Source organism: Mauremys mutica, chromosome 9, assembly GCF_020497125.1.
Source record: "Mauremys mutica isolate MM-2020 ecotype Southern chromosome 9, ASM2049712v1, whole genome shotgun sequence".
In the NCBI taxonomy this organism is placed as follows: domain Eukaryota; kingdom Metazoa; phylum Chordata; order Testudines; family Geoemydidae; genus Mauremys; species Mauremys mutica.
This window is the reverse complement of record NC_059080.1, coordinates 96807416-96833863: the sequence shown is the minus strand read 5'-3', so window position 1 is coordinate 96833863 and position 26448 is coordinate 96807416. Positions and strand designations below refer to the sequence as shown.

The 26448-nt window shown below is 48.2% G+C and overlaps 1 long non-coding RNA gene across 1 annotated transcript; it reads right to left on the bottom strand.

Annotated features, from left to right (window-relative positions):
- Positions 1–8499: 8499 nt before the first annotated feature.
- On the bottom strand, positions 8500–23645 carry LOC123376926. Its single transcript, XR_006581994.1, has 4 exons — positions 23598–23645; positions 22171–22350; positions 18724–18882; positions 8500–8621 (listed from the first exon to the last, which is right to left on the bottom strand). It is a non-coding gene; the product is annotated as an uncharacterized LOC123376926 (long non-coding RNA).
- Between the last annotated feature and the right edge of the window lie 2803 nt (positions 23646–26448).

Below are 26448 nucleotides of genomic sequence, written 5' to 3'. Positions count from 1 at the left end.
TTTACGGAGATGAGGCTATCCAATCAGGAAACAGAAACAATGCCACATGACCCATCCCAAAGCTTTACTAGACCATTCCGAACATCAAATCATTGACCAGTCACTTGCTACAAACCATTCACCAACAACCCGGAGCTCAGATATGGTCATAAATTGTATTCACTGAACAATGGGAAAAGATTAATTCAAAAGGGCGGGAGGGGGAAGGGGGGGTCTTCCCTGACAGCTCAATAACAGAAGTACCAGCTATGCCTGCTGGATAAATTGTTCACAGTGAATTGTTTTACCAGCTCTAAATGGGATGAAATTAAGCAAAGGAAAATTAATGCCAAGCATTACAAACACATGCCTGTGAGCAGGATGTACTAGGCTGAGGAATAGTCTCTCTGACAGGAAGCTGAGGGGGGCCCGATTGCTAGGACATTTAAAACTAGGCTGGCTAAGGCCTCAAGGAACAGTCTAGAGGGAACAATCCGGCTCTGGCTGCCAAGGAGGGGCCACGGTGGGATCAAATACGGTTTCTCTCTGTTACTCTGTGCCAGAAATTTGGGAATAAGCCCTGCTCTTCCGGATCTCACCAGCAGAGGGCAGATGCTGGCCATATAAACTCCCATTGGAACTGAGCACTTCGGCTGTCTGAGGAGGGAGTTGTGGTCCCTGCCCCTGCTAAACAAGCATCTGCTGCTTTTAACTGCTGTCATGAACTCTGAATAACCCTGCATGCAGGGGCGACACTGCAGAAAGATTCGGGGGTGGGGACGGTAAAGTTGCATCGGCCTATAGAACGTTATATGGGATTATGTCATATCCTGCAAAGTCGGGGGAGGCAAGGGGACGAACCAAGGTCTGGGGAGCAACTGCCCCCTTCCTCCGGTTCCACAGCATGGACTCCCGGGGGCAGGGGGATCTAGCCATCGGCTGAAGGAAGCCTGACTCAGGGAATGGGGTTCCTCTGCTCTCTCTCTAGCCCAGGGCTGGGACTGGCTTCCTGAGGTGATGAGGCCATTCGGAGCTCTCCCTAACCCAGGGATGGGGTCCCGGGCAGCATTGCCAATTCTCTTGCCGCTCCTGAGATATTGGGCATTTTTCATAAGGCCCCACTCACAGAAGCGAGTGAGCGTCTCTGTTTTGATTGAAAGAAAGAGGATGTTTCTAGCCAGCCTGGTTGCAAAAAAAAGTTTGAAGCAATGAATGCAAATAAAGAGCCAGAAATTATTTTTTTTTTAAATTCACGGACATTGAGAGGCCGGATTCATGATTTTGGAATGCTCAGGGACTGACAGTACTACGGCCACCCTCATTCCTTTGCTGCTTTAAAAAAAAACAAAAAAACATTTTCCCATAAACAAATCCAGGCAGTTTCCCTTTCTGACCTTTCCCCAGCTAACTGGGGACACATCCACCTACATGCATCAGGTCCTCTGGGGTCTCTTGTCCTTTCTTGTCCATTGGCAGTGCTGCCAGAGCAGGACGGTGCACGTGGAGTTTCCTGTGCACGTGAGGTGAGCCGTTTGCAGGTGGGTGCTTCCCAGCCTGGAAAGGTACCTGAGAAACAGCAGTTTCACTGGAAGTCGACAGGCCTGATGCCAGGAGAGGATTAAACTTGTCAACCAGTTATTTCCTAGGACTTGAGGGAAGGGAGAAGTTCTCGTTAAAACCTCTTCGTAAAAACAAATGATTTCCTTGTTCCATCTGGTGTCTGATTTGGTTAGATCATAAAGTGGGAGCTATCACAGTCTGAGGGCAATTGCCTGGTAAATGGACTTTATAAGGAGATTTGTATTTGGGGCGGGGAGAGGAGAGGAGAGGAGGGGGTGAGTGTTAAATAGCCCATAAAGTGCAGAACAGCCTGAGATGGGCTTTTTGCAAAGCCCAGGTAGGCTGACCAGACAGCAAGTGTGAAAAACTGGGACAGGGAGTGGGGGGTAATAGGAGCCTATATAAGAAAAAGCCCCAAATATCAGGACTGTCCCTATAAAATCGGGACATCTGGTCACCCTAAGCCCAGGACAAGTGGCAACAACTTCATCCCACAGCTCAACTCCTGCATCCCACAGAGAAACAGCTAAATGGAGACAATAAAAGGATCTGCTCTTTACAGCACTGTCACCTGGGAAATGATCAGGCACAAGCAAGGTGGTGCTTGCATTTGCAGATCTTTCCCTGGAAGGACAGCAGCATTGACCAGAAGAGCCCATTTCCCTCCCCTCTTTGTTATTCATAAGAAGAGCTCAGACTCATTACATCTCCAAGGAGCAGAGGAGGTGGGTGGCGAAGAGAGTTTCTGCAGGGAGATTCCCTCACCCTGGGCCAGTGGGCAGAGGCTTGTGTGTCACTTACAGGGAGAAATGTAGAAAGCAGCCGTGCCCCTAGAGTGATGGCGCATAGCAAATTAGCACAGACAGGCACTTGTAATGCAACACGGCAGGAAAAAAAAGCCAGCGCGATTTTTGGCTGAATGCACAAAATGCATCATCACATCATGGAGCAGGGAGGTGAGAGGCCCTTTCTGTGTAGATGTGAGGAGATGCTGTGGTCTGGGCACCTTTTCCAGAACCCTTATCTGAGTCAAAACAACCCTAAAACCTCCAGAGCTGAAAATAAAAAGAATGCAGCAGCACAGAGCTAAGTGTCCCTATTCCCCTGCCTCCTCCCACTATGCTGTCTTGTATCTACACCCCCAACGGGGCATCACAGAGCGGCCAAGGTGGCCCCCTGGGAAACTCCCCTCTGTGCAGCCCCAGCATGCCAGGAGAGGGACTCGGAAGAGCAGAGTGCTCTGGCCAGGCCGGGCTGCAGCTGTGGGGAAGCCAGTGTAAGTGAGAGCCACTCCTGGGACTGCTGTAACTTTCAGTGCCCCAAGGAGAGCAGAGAACCCCAGAGATGTAAAGGTGGAATAGAGCTCCCTCCTGCTGGGCTCCACCTCCTGAGAGATACAGCACAGGATCTGTGCTGGTTGCTTTTCTAAATACACCCACTTGGCACCCCTCTCTCACATACAAACACAAAACAATACACGTCATTTTTTAAGAACAGTACGGAGAACGCCTTTAAACCATCAAGATGGCCACCTGCTTAAGCTGAGCAGCCGCATAAATCACATCTGTGACCCATGTCGGTCCTCGCTCCTGCCCTCCGGGCGTAGGTGGGCAGGGGCCTAACTTCTCAGTGTTCCTGTGGAGCTCCAAGCACACCTGTGGGTGCTATAAAATAAGAACTCGGTACCTGAAAGGCACCATCAAGCTGGAGAACTTGAAGATGGGCCGCAGGACTGGTTAGAAGGTAACTATAATCAGGGGCGGCTCTAGCCATTTCGCCGCCCCAAACATGGCGGCATGCCATGGGGGGCGCTCTGGCAGTCGCCGGTCCCGCGGCTTCGGTGGAGCATCCACAGGCACACCTGCGGGAGGTCCACCGGAGCCGCAGGACCGGTGACCGGCAGAGCGCCCCCGACGGCGTGCCGCCCCAAGCACGCGCTTGGCGTGCTGGGGCCTGGAGCCGCCCCTGACTAAAATGATCCATGCTAGCAGCAGGGTACTACTGCACGTGTTCCTTGCAGTGCTGCAAAACCAGTGCCAAATGCTGGCTTCGTGGCGCTTTGCAGCGCTGACTCTTCGCCTTTCAAAGAGGTGCCCTATTTAGGCTGCAAGATACTGATTTATAATTGCTGACATGGTGGCACCTTGAGGGCCCAGCCAAGATCAGGACTCACTGTGCTAGCAAGAGCCAGCCCTTGTTTGGAAGAGCTGACAGTTTATGTGGCGAGATCAGGGCCGGCGCAACCCATTAGGCGACCTAGGCGGTTGCCGAGGGTACTAACATTTGGGGGGCGGCGACCGCAGCAGCCGGACCTTCCGCCGCTTAGGGTAGCAAAAAAGCTGGTGATGCTCCTGGGCAAGATAGGCAGACGGGTGGGAGAGGAAAGAGACATTCCCGAGATCACAGAGTCACTAATAGAACCAGGTCTCCTTCATGCCAGCCCAATGGCCCTGAGATTCTAGCACAGACCATTTCCACCACACAGTTCTTCTGATTACAGATTCAGCCAAATGGTTAAAGAGGCTGGAGGGCTGGATTTAAATAAATAATAATAATTTTAACTGCCAAATTGCTCCTGCGCTGAGGTGCTTTAGGCTCTGCACAATGCAATAAAACCCACTGCTAAAAAACAACACACTAAAATGTTATAAAAACCCTACTCATTAAAATTAGCAATTAAACAAATTACAGGGAGCTATACATGCAGAAAGTGGGAGGGAGAGCAGTCAGAGATTGCTTGGTAATTTGTAGCCACTGATAAATAAAACAATGGTGTCATTTACTAGTGATCCCAGAGAATTATTTAATTTTGCTTAGAATTTTTCCATTTTTGGTTGAAATTACCTCATAATTTTTAATTACCGATGCCTAACACAACGATGAATGGCTGCTATTTACTGGTGTCTGCTCAGAATGACTTACAGTCAATGGGGAATTGTTAAATTATTCAATGAAAACGATACAAGTGTTTTCACATTAAGAGAAATCGGATCGTCCCCTCCACTTACACGAGCAATGGGAACTCCGCTTTGGTGAGACTTGCTCCGACGCCGGGGCGGGAGAAGGCAGCTGTCGTGCTCTGTATACGTGCTCCCTACCACACCAGTCTCACTCACTGTTACTCTGTGCTCCGTAGACGTACAGCATACGAGTCTCAAGGCAGCAGCCATCTTTGATATGTTTCTACAGTGGCCTGGTCTCCAGGTGCTACCACAATACAGCGTGAACAGGACCCTCACGCCCAGGGGGCTCGCTCCCTAGGAGGGACTGTCTAACTTGACACCCAGCTCTAAGGCCCGGGAGGACATTTTTATCATAGCACAGTAGCGTAGGAGTGAGTGGGTCAAAACAAGAGGATAGATGATGCTCAGAGACTATGGGGAAGGGGCCTATATAGCGCTGCGAGTTTGGTTAAACCTTGTGGAAACCTTCACGTCAGAAACAATTTAAATTCCTTTATGGAACCGGCTAGCTGAAACAATTGCAGCCTCTGCCCCAAACACAAGCACACTCACCACCCAAAACAAAGGCACATGGGAGCAGAGGCGGTTCCCTGGATATCTCCATGCTCCATTTGTAAAGGAGAGGCAGAAAGAGCAGAAAAGCAGAGAGAGATGGCCACAAGGAAGCACCAGACACAGCCACGGAAGCATGGGCAGCGTGGCCCTGCGAAAGAGGTAAGAGAGAGAGCTCTTGGAGTGAATGGTGGCTAGAAAGGGGCTTGGAGTTGTGTCTCCTGTTGTGTTTGGGGAAAGAAGGCTGTGCACCCTCTTTATGAATAAGCAGGATTGTGTCGGAGGTACCCAACTCCATCAATGTCTCCTCACCAGAACAACGTGCAGAACTCTGAATTTTGGCTAACCACTAGGATCAGAGGGGTACAAAATGAAAATGTGGCCGGGGGGAAGCGATTTAAGAATAAAGTCACATTCTGTCCCTTCCCCACATCCTTGGTCTGCTCAGCTTTTCCTTCTCCGAGAGGCATCAAGATCCAGATTCTTATTTGGCACCGGTGTGACCATGGCTGGCACACTGCGTCCATTGGCCCACAATTCAAGAAGGATGTTGGTAAATTGGAGAGGGATCAGAGAAAAGCCACAAGAATGATTAAAGGATGAGAAAACCTGCCTTATAGTGATAAGCTAAATAGATTGAGCTCCTTGAGTCTAACAAAGAGAAGGTTAAGGGTGACTTGATTCTTATAGGCTGTAAGAATCCACATGGAGAACAAATATTTAAGAACGAGCTCTTCAGTCTAGCAAAGGTACAACATGGTCCAGTGGCTGCAAGCTGAAGCTAGACAAATTCAGACTGGAAAAAGGCATACATTTTTAAGAGTGAGAGTAATTAGCCATTGGAACAATTTACCATGGCGGATTCTCCATCACTGACAACTGTTAAATCACTATTGGATGTTTTTTCTAAGAGATCTGCTCTAGGAATTATTGTGAGAAGTTCTCTGGCCTGTGTGATACGGGAGGCCAGACAGAATGATCACAATGGTCCCTTCTGGCCTTGGAATCTATGAATGAGGTCCTTAAAGGCATTTAGGCACCTAACTCCCACTGCTCTCAATGAAAGTTAGGTGTCTGAATATCTTTGATGACCTGGGCCCAGCATACGGCGGGGGGGTGCTGCCTCTGGAGACAGAAGCTGCTCCGTGGGTGCAACTCAGGGAAGGAATTCTGCAGGGCTCGGGAACTGAGATGGAGCTGGGCCCTGCCAATGCCAACAGCTGTGTGCCCATCTGGGCCTTGCAGGTATCCACAGGTGGAGTCCTGCAGTGGGTCCTGCATGCTCAGTGGCCTCTCCTCCTCTAGTGTCCTAAACTGGAGAGCTCTGAGTTTGGATGCTGGGAACCGAGGTATTGGAGAATTTTAAATGTCTTCTTTTCTCCCATTTAAGGGGGAGAAATGACAGGGAAATGCATGATAAAACCGAGAGCTTTCCCCTTAGGCTCACAGAAAGAGTTCCATGAGCGCTCCCGTTGTAAATTCAATTCCAATCAGTTTATTGGCATGATAAGGTGAGACTCGGTGCCAAGATGCATACATCACGGCCAGCATTTCCAAAAGCCTGCAAAGGCTCAAACAGCCTTTCTGGTGCCCGGAAAGGGGCTGTCGGAGGAACTGGGCACTCAGGAGGGGTGGATGAAAGCTGAGAGATGGGCACACCCACCTCATCCTAGGACATGTGCCCTGCCAAGGTGCAAGGGTATGTGGCTGGCTTCCCAGGCAGTATTTTCGTGAGCTCCAGGACTATTACAGGGACTCAGAAGCAAGCCAAGCCAAGGGCACAAGCTCAGGTATTTAGCTACTCCCTGCAACCCTACACATTCAGAGAGATTCATGTCAATAAACCCAGAGGGCACCAGCTCTGCTCATGAACTGTAGAGAAACAGGCCTCTGGTGCAGATAGGCATTTTAACATTAGACAGGGGATGCAGAGGAGAACGCTCTGGAAGTCACATAGGAGAAGGGTTCACGACCCCCCCTCCTTCTTCTTTAGGTGCACAGCCAGGCCTTCCACTCCCACCTTTTGTGCTCCTGAAGGGTACTCACACACCTCGTGCTCCCAAATCAAATCTCCTCTTCTGGGGTCTGGTTTATTAACAGGCCAGTTATATTCCCACCCTCAGACAGGAAGCCCCACTCCTCTGCCACAGCTTTTCAGTCTTCTACAGCTCTCACACTTGTGTCTACAAGCAGCTCTTCCTCCAGGGTTCACAACGGCCCTTGCCCCCGGACTGGTTCCCCTACAGCCTCATTCCTTTTGGCTGCAGGAGGCCACAGTAGTTTCTGGCAGTCCCTAGGCCCTTTCGCCGGCTTCTGGCCAGAGCTCCACTCAGGTTCCATCTCTCGCCCTTCCCAGGAAAGATCCAACAGCCACAGCTGTTTCCCTTCAAGTCTCCAAGCAAAGAGTCTGCCTACTTCCCCCTAGCCCTCCCCGACTGGTGCAGGGGCTTAGCTTTTATAGCCTGCATTTTCTCCCAGCAGGCCTTGCCCTCAGTTAATAACCACATGGTCCCTGGAGACTACAACTCCCAGAATGCTTTTTCTTAAAGGGCCAGCTCATTCTGTTCCAGGATCTACAGCATCAATTGGAGTGCTGGTGCTGTGAGTTAGCACTTTACTAAATAGCTCTTAGGCCTTTTGGCTGACAGCACTGAAGCTGCCTATGGCTGCTGGTGCTGGCCGGCAGGGAACTTGCAGACTCCAGACAGGCACTTGCCTCACCCCTGACAGGTTAATAGGACAAGTGGGACTTCTAGGTATATAGTGTTGCCAGATATATGGGAGGAGGGGAGTACAAAATCAGTCATGCATTGTGCACCAGAGGTAGTGAGGGATAGTGTAATGCCTGGTGTGGCTATGGACATGGCATCATCAGTCCATGTAGCTACATCTACACCAGCATGACAAGTGTGTGCGGGAGCTTGGGCACACTACGATTATAGGCCAAGCAGCTCATGTGATGTCTTCAGGGAAGATTCTACCCATAGCCTCTGAACTGATGACATAACATTAGGGCTGCCATTTCCCTCGAAGGGACTCAATGCCCCAAGCTGAGCAGCCGCTCACGAGTTCAGAACAGATTTTTCTGGTAGCATGAGTGCGCCAGTGGCCGGCCCATATTGCATTCTCCCTTCTCTTTCCCTGCAAAGACGCTGTAACCCCCTGATTCCAGGCCAAGAGGAGTCCCCCCCCACACACACACACACTGTAAGTTGTCTCAGTGGGGCACCACCCTCTGGCTACCCAGGGGTGCACGTGTGTGTGTTCTGCAGAACCAGAATGTGCCAGCACAGCAGCAGGGTGGGAAGGAGTCAGAGATGTTGTCTTACCTCCAGCATAAGTGAACCGTGATCGGCTGAATGGCGCAGGGAGAGCCAGGGTGAGGGTCATCACTACAGCCAACGGGAGAAGTGCTTGGAACCCAGGATGGAGGCTCAGTCGAAGAGGACAGTGGTAGAGAAGGAAGCGTCACTGCCAACCAGCCAGCATTCTCCTCTCCAGCCGATACCAGGTGTTCTCCAGCCTCGGATGTCAACTGGCTGTAGGTAGCCACCCAATCTTCAGCACCTATTCAATCGTGAGAAAACGGTTAAAACCCAGTTCTACTGGCCTCACACTGAGGAACTTCTCCTGCGTGCTGAGCAGGGGTTGTGGTTGTGATACTTATTGGTATCTAACAAAGCCAGGTCAATGGACACCATGAGTAGAGGCAATTCAGTGTACGTGAATGCAAGGTAACACTCCCATGAGAAGCAATAAGCTTACAGGTAAGTTAACTGTAACTATTCAGGAAAGAGACCTGGACAGCTCAATGAAGACCTTAGTTCAGGATGCAAGCAGTGGTCAAAAGAGAAAACAAGATGCTACAATGCATAATAAATAGGATAGGAAGTGTCATGCCATTGCATAATTCAATGGTATGCCCACCCCTGGAAGTGTGTATTCAGTTCTGGTTACTCTATTGCAGCAAAATATAGCAGAAGTAGAGGGGTTCTGAGGCAGGCCACTAGCCCTAATAGGAGTCTGGAGAGACTTGGGTGAAGAGAGGATGGGACTGTTTAGTTTAGAAAGATGATGGAAGAGGAACATAGAGGTACTGTAACAGGATGTTACCTGATCTGGCATCAGACCCTGTGCTACTGCCTCAGTTTCCCCTTCTTGGGCTCCTCAAAAACTGCACACAGCCCATGGTCAGGCAAACAATACCCCTTCTGGGGCTCTGGTTCATTAGAACATCACAATTCAATGCCAACTTAAATCAAGATGAGCCTTTCCCCTTCTCCACAGTTTCGTTTGTCCCTTGATGGCTTGACCTGATCTTTTGCAAAACCCCGGCTCCTGCTACCTCAAGCCTCTTTCTTTTATCTCTTCTGCAGGTAGCTCCAGACAGGCCTTTCTATCTAGCTGGAGTGCAGAGCACCTTCCCTGCTCCTCTCGAAAGCTTCAGCCCCTCCAGAGGAACCTCCCTGCAAGTCTGTCTCCCTCTCTTCATTACTGGAGCAACCTTCCTCTTAGAGAAAGTCCTGCCCCAGGCTATCAGGTGATACAGGTCACCTGACCCACCCACCCAAGCTCAAGTCCATTGCTTGGGACCAGATAAGGAGGCACAAGTATAACTTAGCTCCAACTCCCTTAAAGGGCCAGCCCACCCTGCAGTACAGATCTAAAATAATGGATGGTATAGAGAAGGTAAGTTGTGCATTCCTGTTTACCCTGCCTTCTAATACCAGTGCAAGGGGATAGTCATCTGAAGTTACAGGCAGAAAACTGAAAACTGCTAAGAGGAAACATGCTTTTACATAATGCATAATTCATTTGCGAAACGTGTTGCCACAAGATATTATCGAGGCAAAGAGCTTTGTAGGATTTTTTAAAAGATCAGACATTTATTTGGCTAATAAAAACATCTACGGTGACATTAGTGAAGTAAGACACAATAAAACTATATAGAAGGGATATAAGCCCTTGTGTTTCAGAGCATAAACCAATGACTAACAGCCAGGGGCTAGGAAGAAATTCCCTCTTAGGGGCTGGTTATTCCATAACTGTGTATTAGGAGTTTTCCTATACCATTCTCTGAGGCATCTGGCACTGGCCACTGCTGGAGACAGGATACGGGACTGGTCTGATCCGGTATGGCAAGTCTTACGTTCCTAAGTTCCTACATTTTGTTTTGGTTTTAAATTAGATCCAGATCCCTTAAGCCCCCAAGAAGCCTTTGTCATTAATCCTCTCCACACACAACCTGACCACAAGCCCCAGGTATTGGAAATCATTGCTCAGAAATTGGCTCCCTTCCAGCAGAAGGGTACTGGCTGCTGCTGACTCACAGAGGACCTGACCTGATAACAGCGCCGATCCCTGGAAGCCAACGGGCACAGGACGGAGAAGGGCAGTGCTGAATGCTGCTGATGATTGTTCAGAAAGCCGGGAGGCTTTTAGCACCATGAAAAGGGGCTTTGTCCAAGTGAGAACGTGGCACTGCCTGGACTCTGTCAGACACTGGTTACTAGTAACCAGACTGGAACACAGTAGGTAGATACATCACTGTTTTGGCGAGGGCCCAGCTCCACGTGGAGAATTACAGACCTCCAGCTGTTTAGATGCCCTCGCCCAGATAGTGTTTGTAATTGTAAGGTTGAAGACAGAGAGATGGGGTGTGTGTTAGAGAAGTGCATCCGAGACTTGCCGATCTCCCCTTTGTAAGGGGTCTGACTCTCTGGAAGGATAGGTATCATATCACCCTTAATGGTGTGACTGCGCTAATGAGATGATGTCATGTTGACACAGGAGTGACCATGCACATATGTTAAACTCTGAGTGGGAACTAGATTTAGCACTGCTCTCTCCACCCCCACCTCTGCGCTCTAGCCTGCACTCGCTGGGTAGTTCAGAGCCAGATGTTACAGCATCCCATTGATTTATCATTCCATCATGTGGCAGTAATGCCTGTTGTCAGGATTCTCTTCCACTGCCAGGCATTCTGGTTCACTTCTTTTTGTTTTAAGTTTCTTACATTTGTATATAGACATTTACGCTAGTTTTGGCCAGATGCCTATTTGTGTTTAACTCCTTAGTCTAACCCCCAGTTACTTTTCCTGAATTCACAGCTGTGATCTCAGCCAGCTCTCCTTCAGTTCATCTGCAATTTCTGTCCTGTCCTATAGTGTATACAGAGCTATCTTTGAATTGCCGACACCTGTAGCACAGAGATGTCCTTGTCAGGTCAAAATATTTCTCAATTCTGCTGTTGGCTTTCCCCCAATCCCTAGTTTAATTAATTCAGACCTTATTGCAGTCAGTAAGTTGGGGTTCTGGTTCTAGTCAGCTTGCAATTTCTGCAGTGGAGAAGGAAGCCAATGTGCTTCTGCGGCATCGTTTAGTGCTGGTGAATTTAACAGGTGGACATTTTAGGGTGCTATGTTTTCAGGTCTGTCTCCCGGAGTCACCTCTTTGACATCACTCATGGTTTGGGGGAGGGGGACCTTCACCACAGTCATTGTGTTCCTGTTGCTTGCATTTGGAAAGCTCTTCCTTTTGCAAGATAGAACAGAGATATAATAAGATGTCCTAAAATCACCCTTCTAAACTCCTGCATTCTTGCTCTCAAATGCTCCCTTCTCAAGTCACCTTCTTTCAGAGTACCAAAGCCCCCAGCGATTTCTTCAGGTACTCTTTTTATTATAAGCTTAGTATTTGCAGTCAGGGGATGAAAACTCTGAATGGTCAGCAGCCCGAGACACGGCTGACCACTCTCTAGTTCTTGAATATTGTTTGCCATTGGCTTTCGCAACTCCGTCCTCTCGCTGTTCTCCCCGATGGAACCTTTGGTGTCTCATTCAGCGAACCCGATCTGTAGTGATCATCCCACAGAGCCCTCGTCTCTTCTGCACCTTCTCTAGGGGCTCTGATCCCTTCATGACTCCAATCACCATCTTTGTGCTCAGGAGTCACAGATCTCCCTCCATCCAATCCCACGCATCTCTCCTGACAGATGTCTGGCTGGCAGCAGAAATGAAACTTGGTTAAAATGGAGTTCCTCCTCTTCCCCTACTCTTGTTCACCTTTGAGAACATGATTATCCTCCCAGTCACTCAGGCCCCTAATCTGGGCACTGTTTTTGACTCTGCCCTCTCTCTATGCATTCTTGCATCCAGGCTGTATCCAAATCTTGCTGCTTTCTCCTTCATGACATCTTCAAGATCTGACCTGTCCTCTCTGCATAGATGGCCAAAGTTCTTCATTATCATTATCTAAGCCCTGGTCTACACTGGGGGAGGGGGGGCAATTGATCTAAGTTACTCAACTTCAGCTCCGTGAATAACGTAGCTAAAGTTGATGTACTTAGATCGACTTACTGTGGTGTCTTCACCGCGGTGAGTCGACTGCTGCCACTCCCCCATCAACTCTGCTTGCGCCTCTCGCAGCGCTGGAGTGCAGGAGTCGATGGGAGAGTGCTCAGGGGTCCATTTATTGTGTCTAGACTAGACACAATAAATCGATCCCAGCTGGATCGATCACTGCCCGCCAATCTGGCGGGTAGTGAAGACATACCCTCGGTTACTGTAACTTCCCCCTCTCTGGCTTTGACTGCTGAAAACTTGTCCTCCTCCAGTCCATTCAAAACACCGCTGCTGAAATAACTCTCCTAACTGGTCACTTTCATCATGTCATATCTCGTCTTTGAGCCCCACCACTTGGCTCCCCCTTTTCCACCACATTAGAGACAAGAAGCTTGTCTCTACCTTTAAAGCCCTACTTACCTGGGGGATTTCAACTATCCCCAAATTGACTGGGTACATGTTACCTCAAGATGGGATGCCGAGATAAAATTTCTAGACACCATTAATGACTGCTTCTTGGAGCAGCTAATCTTAGAACCCACCAGGGAGAGAAAATTCTTGATTTAGACCTAAGTGGAGCACAGGATCTGGTCCAACAGGTGACTATAGCAGAACCACTGAGTAAAAGCAACCATAATGTAATTATGTAACATCCTTGTAGAGTACAAAATACCAAAGAAACCCACTATAAAGTAGCATTTAACTTCAAAAAGTGGAACTATGCAAAAATGAAGATGCTAGTTAAATGGAAATTAATAGGAACAGTCACAATAGTGAAATGCCTGCAAACTACATGCGAACTTTTTAAAAATACCGTAACAGAGGCTCAAACTAAATGTATACCCCTAATAAAAAAAAACAGTAAGAGGACCAAAAAATGCCACAACAGCTAAACAACAGAGTAAAAAACGCAGCTAGAGACAAAAAAAAAAATCCTTTGAAAAACTGGAAGTCAAATCCTACTGAGGAAAATAGAAAGGTGCATAAGCTCTGGAAAGTCAAGTATAAAAGTATAACTAGGCAGGCCTAAACTAGCAACTAGCAAATGACAAAAAGCAAGAACTTCGTTAAGTACATCAGAAGCCTGCCAATCGGAGGGCCACTGGATGATAGAGGTGAGCACTCAAAGAAAACAAAGCCATTGTGGATAAGTTAAATGAATTCTTTGTATTGCTTTTCTCTGTAGACGAATTGAAGGAGATTGCCACACTGAAGCCATTCATTTTAGGCGACAAATCTGAGGAACTGTCCCAGATGGAGGTGTCAATAGAGTAGGTTTGATAAACTTAACAGTAATAAGTCACCATGACCAGATGGGATTCACCCAAGAGTTCTGAAGGAACACAAATATGAAACTGCAGAACCACTAACTGTGGTATGTAACCTATTGCTTAAATCAGTCCCTGTATCAGATACCTGGAGAGTAGCTAATGTGATGCCAATCTTTAAAAAAGGATCTAGAGGCAATCCTGGCAATTACAGGCTGGTAAATCTAAGTTCAGAACCGGGCAAATTGGTTGAACCTATAGTAAAGAACAGAATTATCAGACACATAGATGAACACAGTATGTTGGGGAAGACTCAACATGGCTGTTGTAAAGGGAAATCATGCCTCATCACTCTATTAGAATTCTTCAAGGGTGTCAGCGAACACGTGGCCCAGGATGATCTAGGGGATCCAGCCAGTTCAGGGAATAATCCACTCTTCACATTTATTCACACAAACAACTAGGTGAACTATTCCAAATAGGGAACAAGTCTGCGAAGATTCCCAACTTGCCGCTAGATATTGATGAACACGAAAAGGGGAGCTAAATTCACAGAATAACTTACTCCATATAACATTGTTTGCAGGGCTCTAATCCAGCATTGCAGAACCATTATGGAGACTAGGACTTTCATTCCTACGTCTTCATAAAGGTTCATCTGGGATCGTTCCCACACAGCAGCTGCAGAACCAGCTGCTATGGAGCTACATGTTGGAACCTCGCAACACTGTGGTCTAGCAGCTGGAGCCAATGAACTGTGTAGCTGGGGAAGAATATAGACTACAGCAATCCCAGGACTACCCCACTCATTGCTCTCAAGCTCCAGTTCCAGAGTCCGTGTGTGCAATAATACGTTTTACAAAGGGTGAGCGCGATTGGCTCCATATTTATTTGAAAGAAAGTTCCAGGCATAGACACAGCTTTAGGGTTTATTGTTAAACAGATTATTTATTTATGGCGGTTAATAAAATGTGCCTTCAATGGCTTTTAGCTGCATTGCTTCATAGCAGCTGCCTGTGACGTCATTCAAGCTGCTGGACAATGGTCCTAGGCGCATCTACAGTGCGCAGGTGGCCATACGACTCCATTCAGGGTTTTAGCTAAAGAACTCTTCAGACTTGGTTATCACTGGGGTCTGCACTCCGTTCCCCTCAGGGGTCCTCAGAGAGCGGAGACGAGACAAAAAGCCAACAGGCAGGTTTGAGGACTTTCCACCATATGCTCCAATAATTAGAAAACCTAAACCGATGTTACATATTAAGAACACAAACCTTAAGTAAAACATTAAAGGCTGTTGACATAAGAGGCTGCAATTAGGCCATGCACGTTACACTGGGAAGTTTTCCCTTCCCCATGTGCTCGAAGCTGGATGGCAGAATCCAAAACCAGCAATCGGAGGGCATTTTATTGCATTGGCTCTGCAGCCAAATATGTTAATTCTCCGCTGAACGGCCAGGCTGAAATCCTGAGCCATCCCCCTCTGCGTAGTCAGCAGCACTTAGAGTGCAAGACAGAGGCAGTTTGCTGCTGAGTAGCAGTGTGTGCAGGGTAATGGAGATACATGCACAGCCAGGACCCAGGCTGTAATTATTATTATTATTGTTATTTATAGAGCACTCTAAATGTGCCTGACCGAGAGCGAGGAGGGAACCTAGCAGTGCATTTTAAACTAACACATACAGTGCCCACAACTGTTTATTGCAACTATCAAATGTGATTTTCCTAATGGTGGTGTTCACCCCAGCAAACGGTGCAGTTAAGGTTATGTACTGAGCTTCGGAATAACTCCTCCTCCCTCGCTCATAACTTTCAGCCTGTAATTTAAGTAAGTTTGAGGAACAGAAATTCAGCTGCCTTTGAGTTATGGGAGAAAATAGTTCGCTTAATCAGAACGTAACTCAGAAATGGATCATCTTGAAACCATCCAACTCGGCCAGAGCACCAAGGGGAGTAATCCCCAATCTGTGGTTGGCAGAAACTGGAAAGCAAACATTTTATGCTGGACTGTCTGTTCTTACAGGATTCTGGAGTTTTAACTGGGTAGAAGATACACTTAAAAAAATCAAAGTTTCTTCCAGTTACCGAAATTTCATTCTCTGTTTTCAGATCCCTTGGGGTCCAGGTCACCTCTAATTCCTGAAAGCATGTTTAAAGTTGGCTGTGCTCTGATCTTAACTTAAAATCAGACCCTGAAAAAGGTTCAAGTAACTGGTTTCCTGGGAGGAGTGGGAGAACCTGGTTTAAGAAGGACATGTCCTGTGGTTACATTGACTGGGAGATGATGAAACAGGCAATGTCCCTGCAACTGTATCCTAAATTTACTCTATTTATCTGAAGGACCCAAGTTTTCAGATCAGCAAACTTTTGCTGGGGAAACAAGGTGGATTGACTCTCACCAATCCCCTTCCTACTTGTGGACAGGGCGGCCCTGAGAGAGATGTATGGTGTCACCTGAATGAGGCTAGAACAATTATTTTCCCCTGGCATTCTGTTGATTACCCTCTACTGGGAACTCACCTGTCCCCCCGCCCCCTACACTATGCTCCTCCACCCATAAAATTTGAACTGAGCAGTGTTGCCACCTCTTGTGATTTTCCCGTGAGTCTGGTAATATTTTGGTGTTTTTCTTAAAGTCTCAAGCTCCTGGAATCCTGTGATTAGACGAGACTATCAGATGTCATTAAAAACATATAGTAAGTTTCTAGCTCTCACAGTTGGGGAGAATAGGTTGAAAACATGACCCAAGTGCACCCTAAAGGCTTGGAAAGCAGAAAGCAAATTAAAAGAACCCCAAAGGCATTTTTAGATCTCATTTTTTAGGGCCTGGCTCATAATTTTTGAATGCCTGGGGTTGGCAATACAAGGCCTATAGTGGAATAGTAAGAAGGCTTCTCCTCATTCTTTACTTTAGTAGCAACCCTGATATTTAAGCCCATTCTCACAGAAAAGAGGCTTTCACATTTGGGCTAACAAAAATAGCTATTGCTCAGAGACAGAAGCAGGCAGGGACGCCATCACTAACATCGACGCCATCGTCCCATTGAAGCGGCTAGTAGACAAACCAGCCTTTGGGATGCTCTGTCCAAGTGGTGAACAGGGAGATCGGCTTTGGGGCCAAGGGCCTGATTTCCTGCTCTTACTCCAATGAATTCTATGGTGCTTAAGATGCAATCCTGGAGCAAGACAGCAATACCCCTCCCCATGTAACAAAACTGGCAACAGAAGGGCAGAGAGACAAACTTGTAGTAATCATAACCAGACACTCGGCTAGTGGCGGCACTAACAGAGCACCCAGTTCCCACTGCAAGGTTCCACCATGCCCTTATCCTTGGCCCTGCCTTTCCACATGCTGAGGAACTCTGCAAGAAATTTTGCTTTAATCAAGACTCTGGGATACTTCCTAGAGCCACCCGGGAGGAGAGGGGGTTGGAGTGGCTTTAACTATAAACACATTAGTGTGTGAGATTGAAAGGTAACAGTCTCATGAGGCCTTCAGAACAATGGAACAGAGTCTGGGTTTCATTTGCACAAACTGTGCGGTGGGAATTTCGCTAATCAAATAAAAAGAAAATGAAAAACTCTCGCTCGCTCTCTCCAAAACTTTAATTCTCTTAATTGCATTAATTGGAGAAATGCACAAGATCTTTCTTTGTGTGTGTTTCTTCAGGGCAGATAGGAAGTAGGAGGGGATTCTGCCGCAGAACCCAATTGGGTGAGGACTGGATGAATGTCACACATGGCAGAGCTTTGACAGCCGAAGGCTCGTAAATGACAGACGATGGGTGAGGTTAGCAGGAAGAAGGTGCTGAGATAACCTGATGCCGTCATCGTTAAAATAAAAGAGCAAAGAAATAATGGTGTTTCCTTCACCCTCTCCCAGCCTGGGGCTTTGAGCGAGAGACCTACAGTACTCAGGAATGTGGATGGATGTCCTTGCCAAATAGTTTAATGGCTGGAGAATTTAAAGTGCAGTTTCTGCGATCTTTGACAGTTCCCGTTCTTCACTGGGTGATGGAAAAAAACTATAAGATTTTAGAACAATAGCCTGATCCGCCACATGCTTGTAGTACGTCAAAGGCACTTTTAATGCCTAAGGCCGAGGGGAAACAGTCCTCTCGTTAACGCTAAGCACCAGTATAAGACTGTTATCCTTAAACTGCCCCTGGCAGCAGTTGAGCCCAACCACCCTCACTACCTCTCTGGCAAGGAACCTGGATCCCTTCCCCCTCCTTGCAAACCCACCACTACCTGCAGAGGGCTCACAGTTCTCAGAGGCCATCCTACCTGCAAACCCAGCCACTCTGTACTGATTACCTGTAAGAGGTAATGTGATATGTCTGAGGGGAGGACAGCATGGATGCCCTGCGAGCCCCATAGAGGAGTTAGTGGAAAATGCTTCTCCTAAGCAAACATGAAGCAACCCAGGCCCCACAGGAGTCACTCAGTGGGGCAGTTGGCATCGTGTGAGGGTGTGTATCAGTTTTAACCATTCTGGTACCAGCCAATAGGGCTCAGGTGTTCTTACAAGGGTGTGAACTGCCACTGGAGCGGAGACACACCCACTCCCCCAGAACGAGACCGTTTCCCGAGGGGTGGCCGGGTGGGTAGAAAGAGGATGCCGAAGCTAAACAATGAGTGCAAAGAGGTTTGACCGGCAGCTGGAGAGAGGGGAGGTTAGCAGGGAGAGGGGGTGAAGGGGAAACGGCAAAGAACTTGTGCTGTCTGTATTCTGGTAAGTTGCTTGTCTATATCGGTGTGTCGTGTCCTTTGGAGTGTAAGCTCTATGGGGCAAGGATTGTGGTCTATCCTCTGCACACACAGTGCCTAGCACAATGGGGACCCGGTCCATCAGAAGGGCTCCTAGGTGCTACAATAATACAAATAATGGACAATCATAATAATGGGGCACCCACCCTGGTTGGGGTCTTTCGTGCTACTGGAATACAAATACTATCTACGATGGTTAGATTTCTGGCCCGGGGTAGATTACGTGGTTTTCCAAAGCGAGCTCGTCTCCTGAGGAAAAGCCTGGCTGAAGAGGCCAGATTCAAGACTCACCGTCTTCTTACTCCTGTCCCCCACACCTGCGACTGTGGGGAATTGGTGCTGCCAGAAGGGAAACTCACGCTGGGCACTAACCAGGCAACGGGCTCGGTGGGATCAAATGGCAGGACACCGGAAATGCCACGGGAGGGCTGAGGAATTTGGTCAGTGTCCCTGTGTAGATAGGAGCAGCAAGGTTTAGATGGTCAGACAGACCACAGCAGAGACGGGTTCCCTTCAGTTTTCTCCACCAGGACAATGGCAAACATATGAGCCCATGGAGCCGTCCACGTGGCCTCAGCATCAGCTGTGGGTTGGTAACAGCATCTGGAGCTGCCTGTTTATCCTCAGGCGGAGGATAGGCCACTGCAAGCTAAAAGCATCCAGAGAGCCCAGCCCCCTTGGGTTTAGGTCAGACCCTGTGATTGGGTGTTCAAACCCCACGCTGGGGAACAGGAGGTTAAAGAACAGTTCTGGTTACAGGACCACCGGCTGGGCATGCTCTCAATGGGTGTGGGGGGCAGCTTAATAGGGCACAGAATAGCATAGTTCGGGTGGTCGGTGCCAAGTAGCTTCAGTTGGAGCCTCACGCTGCCTGGATGCCGACCTCAGGGCCTGGGTCAGGGCCCTGCAGAAATAGCCACATTCCCTGGAGATCTGCAAAGCCCACCTGCAGCTTTGAGAACCCTTCTAGTTTTAGCAGCAGCACCCAGAGCACAGCACCCGAGTGCCTGGCTGTACAGCTGACTGGTCCCCTTTGAATATTGTCCTGCATGTGACTCTGGGCTTTGGTTACTCCACCCGTAAAATGGGAGCAATGGTATTCACTCCTCTTCTGTGAGATGGCCCTCACTGAAGGCCATGATGTGCCTAGAATGATTAAGGCTGGTCACTGGGGTGGGAATGGAACTCAGGCCTTTCTGGCTCTCCACTATGTGCCCAGGCGAAGGAGGCATTTTGGTGGACAAAGCACCAGATACGGGCTACCTCTCACTAGCGCTAGGGTTTACCAGAAACAGGTCCCATCTGTCTCTGAGTAATTCAGGAGACCAAGCATTTGAGTGCGTACCTAAGTTAGCCTCACACTAACGGGCAGCAGAGCCAGCGTCGCTAAAAAAACCCTCATTGTACTATCCATATCCTTTGTGAAAGGCCCAGAACTCAGTCAAACCAAACCCCTTTTTCCACAGAACATCCAGGAGTGTGGCCCCACAGGCGCCAACTTTTTTCTGCACCAGTGGGTGCTCGCGCCCCTGCCCCGATTCCACCCCTATCCCAAAGTCCCCGCCCTAACCCCTCCTCAAATCCCCGCCCCAGTCCCCCCTCCCTCCCAGGCTTGCCGCCCAAAACAGCTGTTTCGTGGCGCAAGTGCTGGGAGGGAAGGGGGAGAAGCAGGACGCGGCGGTGCACTCAGGGGAGGAGGCGGAGGCAGAGCAAAGGCGAGCTGAGGCGGAAGGGGGCAGGGAGCTGCCGGTGGGTACAGAGCACCCACCAATTTTTCCCCATGGGTGCTCCAGCCCCGGAGCACCCACGGAGTCGGCGCCTATGTCGCCCCTTAGAAAGAGTTAGTTCCTGCGGCTGTTCCGGAGAAAACTGGGTTTGATTTGACTGAGTTACTTGCCTGCCAAACATCAGCTCTCAGCTGGCTGGCCACTAGCCATTTCAGTGCTAAAGCTGTTCAAACAGAGGTCACAATATTATTTATATTTTTATAATGGGAAAAGTCTGTTGTTCACTCTGCTCTCTCTCCCTCACACACACAAACCATTTGGCCGAATACTTGCCATAAAAAGAAAAAAAAAGAGCCCAAGCCTGGAAAATTCCAGCCCAAATGATAAAAGTTATGAGCAATGAAAGTGGAGACTATAATGGGAACAAGCCCATTACACGATGGCCACCAGCACCCTGCTGTAATAGTCAGCATCAGGCTCGCGGGCTGGGATTCTGGGCGGTCTTCCCCTTAGCCCTTGCAAAGCAGTAGCCTGTTCAGGGGCCTTATGAAAGTCAAGTTGTAACTGGCCCCCGATGTGGCCGTGCAGAGAAACAAGACACTCAACCACAGCTATGTTATGGTCCCTGCACCATGGGCCGGAGGTGGGCTGGGAGGGGAGCAGGGGATAGGACAGCAGCTGCATGCCCAGCCCCAACCCTCCCCACTCTCCCTGGCAACGTGGGATAAGGGGGCAGAGACGGGCAGGAAGTGAGGTCAGACTTGGCTCTGCCTCCTTGCTCCCCTCCATGCCTGCCGGTGGCAACGAACTGGCATAAGGAGGAAGTTGACCGCATTCAGTGACGGGCTATATCAAATTATTTCCCATTTCCTGAAGAGAGACAGAAGACTGAATCCCCAGGACGCCTTCCTGACTCATAAGACAAAGACAATCCCTTTGGGGATATAAGGAATACAGAGGATTCCATCTTGATCCTTCACCTTAGAAGACAAAGGAACCAGACGCTTTGATCTCTATGGTGGATCCTGACCAGTAGAAGCTGGAAAGGAGACTGTGGGTGAGACACAACCTTGTACAAAGACTGTATCTTTCTAGATTATGCTTTAATCTTTTAGAGGCATGTTTTTTGCTTGGACCCATTTCTACCTTTAGCCCTTTTACCTAGTATCGCTTAACCTATGTCCTTTTGTTAATAAACTTGTTTTATTTTTATTATAAGCCAGGTCAGTGCTGTATTTGAAGGGCAGGGTATATTCCCCCCAATTAAGTTAATAAGCTGTAATGTACTGGCTCTTTAAAAGACCAGCAAACTTAATATCCTCTGTGGATGCACAGCGATAGGGGCTGGGCATTGCACCTGCGTGTTACCTGCTAATTGAAGTTTGGGCCAGGAGAGGCTTGAGGAGTTTGCTGGTGAGGAAGACAGAGTGGGGTGGCAGGGAGCTGACACACGGTCTAATCTCCAGCGAAGTTCACTCTTTTTGAGGCAAAGAGGTAACCCAGTACTGTGAGCTACTCTGCCTCCCCGGCAGCCTCTTACAGGCTGTGTTTACACAAGCCCTTAGTTTTCCCGGGTGGGGCAAGATTCAACCACGCTTCTTCCAGCTTTTCAATAGCTGGATAGGAGCAGATGGGGTTGCCATAACTTACCCCTGTGGTTCTCCGTGAAGTGCTTTACATCCTCCCCATAAAGTCAACCCCCCACCCCCATGGCCTATGCCAAAAAAATCCCGTTATTCCTCATATCCTTAATCTGCACCTATGCCTTGTACTCCTGATACCCATAAACTCTCTCCAGTAGCTACTGTCTCTTTTGGAATCTCTCCCCTCTGCCCATCTCTCTTCTTCACTTCCATGCTACTGGGACGTCCTCACAGCTTCGCCTCTCAGCACAGAAAGAGAAGGCAGCATCATGCTGCTTTTGCCTGCTCTGTCACGCAACCTTTCACTTACAAATGGCATTTTCCACCTAGAACAGTGTAGTCTACAGTCTCTCCTCCTGCCGGCTCACCTGCCACAAAAGGGAGGGGACGAAGTTTGATGAAAGCTTGGCGGGTATTTTCAGGACACATCAGCCAGCTCCTAGTCCTTCCTGTAGCTTCTGACTTTTCATATTCAACTGGAGTCCCATTGTAAAGCCACCAGTTTCTTCTGCTGCTACCGATCTGTCAGCTTGTTCGATGCCAGGCACCTGCTTGGAGGACGAAGAGAAATTCCTTTGGCAGGTGGGAAGGGAGGGGAACTCTTGGGGAGCTAATTTATGGAGGAAAACAGTTGTGGGCTCCCTCTGCCTACAACGACCATTGCACCAACCCCTAACCATAGCTCGCCCCCAATTTCTGCTTCTGCTCCCAATCGCCCCTGAGTCTCGTGAACACACAGGTTTCCCCACATGGTCGATTAGGGGCCGGGTACGCTCTCCACCCCATTCTCTGGAGCCATCCACTCTGCTTGGTTGAATGTTCTTTGTTCTATATTGGCATCTAGTACTGTAGGAGTCTTTGTTAGCGGCCTCTCCCAGCAGGATAAAGAGCCACTCCTACCAGGCTCCACCCCCTCATGGCATCACACCCGACGCTGTGTTTGTCCAGTCTGTGTCAAGACCTGACCCCTCGTGGCCAGGTCCTCAGTAGTCTCTGTCCCCATTAGGATAATGGGCAAGCAGAAGTTGTCTGGGTCTAGTAGGGGCTAACCAGCCCTAGTTCTCCAAGGGTTAGGAGCTTCTTCTCTACGAGTCCCTGGCTGGGGTAGGTCGGGGAACCCAGGCCCACCCACTCCATGGGTTCCAGCTCAGGGTCCTTGTTTGGAACAGCCAGAACCAGTACTTTGCAATCCCCCAACCTGCTTCTAACCTCTGCGATCTTCCCCAGCTTCTTGCCCTGCTCCTGCATCATCGGAGTGTTGGTTTGTCTGGCAGCTTCTCACCAGTCTGCTGGAAGGATCCTCTCTCTCGGCAATCTCTCCGGGAGCCACCCCACCCCCTGCCTTGCAGCCCTTTTACCCTCACAGCTGCTGTGGGGCTGCCAATCATCTCTGGGCGAGCAAGCAGGCAGCTGATTCATTAAACCTTTGTCTGCCAAACCAGCATGTGGCATACAGACGCAACCAACAGCATCATAGACACTTGGAGTAAAAGAAAGACGATCCCTATCCCAAAGAGCTTCCATACTAAGTTACACACAATGCAGGGGGGATGGAGTGATGACAGGGAGAATAGTCATTGAGGGCTAACGGAAAAGGGGGAGTGAAGGGGTTACTTTATTTATTTCTTATTAAATGAATGTTGTCGAGTTTTGCTCACCCTGGAGAATTTAGCTCATATTACAGAGATTTAATTTATGGCCTGTTAAGGTAGCAACAGCTCCTGGAAAGTAGCCCAGTGCCAGTGACATTTTATTGTGAAAAGAATCTCAAGTAGGAGTAGAGAGGTTATTTTACCTCTCTCTTTGGCAGAGGTGCGACTGCTGCTGGAAGGCTGTGTCCACTTCTGGTGCCTGCAATTCAAGGAAGATGTTGATAAATTGGAGAGAGTTCAAGAGAAGAGCCATGAGAATAATTACAGGATTAGAAAACATGCCTCACAGTGATAGACTCAAAGAGCTCAATCTATTTAGCTTAGCTACAAGAAGGTTGAGGGGTGACTTGATCAGAGTCTAGAAGTATCTGCACGGGGAACAAATATTTAATAATGGGCTCCTCAGTCGTGCAGAGAAAGGTCTAACACGATCCAATGGCTGGAGGTTGAAGCTAGACAAATTTAAACTGGAAAGGAGGCATAATTTTTAATGGTGAGAGTAACTAACCACTGGGACAATCTACCAAGGGTCATGGTGGATTCTCCATCATGGACAACTTTTAAATCAAGGTTGGATGTTTTTCTAAAAGATCTGCTCTAGGGATTATTTTGGGGAAGTTCTCTGGCCTGTGTTATGCAGAAGGTCAGACAAGATGATCACAATGGTCCCTTCTGGCCTTGGAATAATCTATGAAAATTTGGCCCAGGTCTTCAAAGGTATTGAAGCACCTAACTCCTATTGATTTCAGTGGATGTTAGAAACCTAAATACTCTGACAATCTAGGACACACACAATGATCACAAACAAAGCTATTTGGTGGTAAGGATATGAGAAATCAGGTAGCCTGACCATAGTTCCAATTCTCTGAGTTACTTACTCAGCAGCACGAGACAGGAGCTCTGTCATTGCATTCAAGGGAAGTGCCACTTCTGGATGCTGCTAATGGAATAGGAAACCCCCAACCTCATAAATCTGTAATTCTGAGCTAAATGCTTCAGAGGAACCAAAAATAGTGACAGAAAATGCTGATTAAAAAAAAAAACAGAAAAGTCATGTCCTGAAGCCAAAGGGAGGAGAAATGACTTATTGCTTGAAAAGTTACGATCTGCAGCATGATTGCAGGCTGCTTTCCATTCAGCCAGATGCAGAAGGGGTGAGGGCAGAGGGATTGGGCTATGAGCGACTCCCACAGTCACAATCAATTCATTTCAATGGGCGTTTTCTGAAAATTAAAACAAGCCCCTGCCACCATTCCTAAGTGTGATGGTCTCATTCGCTTCTGAGTTTGTTCCTGAGCAGAGAACATTTTCTCAGCAAAACGTAAGGCCGAACATTAAGGACTGTGCAGGAACTGATATAGACTTTGCTGCTCAAATATGATGTTGTTTATTTGACTATGATGTATATTTAAAGGTCTCAGTTACAATTGGCCTCAGGCAAACTCTAATGAGCTGCAGCTGTCTGGACTCTCATTAGCTTTAATGACATCTTCTCGGTACATTTTTTGGGGGGTAAGACCTTGTCCTTTCTATGCCTCTGCACACACTAAAACCAAGAGACATCTCACCCTAAAACTCCAAACAGTGGAATAATGATAAATTGTGCTAATGCCCAATACAGACAAACCTTTCCTGGAAGAGTCGTTGTTTATAAGACCAATTGTAATTTACTTTTGGCCAAGCCTTAGGCTGGAAGCCTTTTGCATGTAAGCTTGAAAAACAGGTAACGTAGTTAGCTATGTGAATAGTAATTAGGCAAAGCACGAACTAGGATTTCTCTGATATAATACACACATTCTTTGCAATTCATCTAACTTGACATCTAACTTGCTTCTAAGATGCATCGTTCACTACACAGCAGAAGGAAAGGCATGAAAAAAGAATTAGTGGCGGGGAAAGGAAGGTAACAGTTACAACTTATGTGCAGCACCTCCTCAGCTAAAACCTTGTTGCTCCCATAACAGCCTTAGAGAACTATGGTGGTCTTTCAGGGCAGGATCTATTGATCATGCCTTTCTATACGGAGGACAACTTTGCTTTGCTCTGCACATGTCCGCTGGGGTTATGCCCCTCTGGAGCAGTAAAGGCTATATCTCCTCCTTCCATCTCTCCTTCTGAGAATTCAGGGACTAGTCATTAATCATGGCCCGTCCTCTCCGTAAGAATACAATGGCTGCCTTATCCCACACTTCAACATACCTGACACGTACAATAACAGTCAGGCCTGACGTATTTGTATTGCACCAAAGAGGCACTCAAAGGATTACTTTGCATTATTACAGGTCATACAAAAACATGGGTTTATAGTTAAGAGGGGCATCTCCGAAAAAGTTTCCCTTGCACACCTAACCCATTCTATTCTTGTAACCCAGATCTTAGGCTCCTGCTTGTCCACCTTTTGCATGGATGGCAGTAGGTGCTTCAAAGGCAATACTCCATGACCCTTTCCAATTAGAATAGGAGGATGGTTGTAAATAAAAGCTGAAGACTGAGAAACTATTGTTAGGAAACGCATCCTGCTCAATGACCAGTTTCTGTGTAATGCAAATTAACTTTTACCTTCCTCAATGATAGCGTAGGCATTAAAGCGCCATCACCAAATCTGACAAGGCTGACCAGTGGACTGTGAACAATTAGACTAAACAAGTATCTCTGGCTAGACTTGGGATCAAGCCAATCCCCCAGGAGAAGTCCAGCAGCTCTCTATAAAGCCAAGAATTTGTTCCTTAATATTGACGCACGAGAACAAGGGCGCGGGAACAATTTGTAGAGTGGGGGTGCTGAGAGCCATTGAACCAACCTGTAATCCCCTGTGGAAGATGGAAACCACTTCAAGTCAGCGGGTGCGGCAGCATCCTTGGCCCCCCTAGTTCCAGCACCAATGCCCGAGAACCAGCAGAGAACCAAAACCTTCATATGCTACTAATGCACAATGGAGTCTCGCTGGGGTCCCTGGTTGGCTGGACCTTTCTGATGATGTCACAGCCATACCAC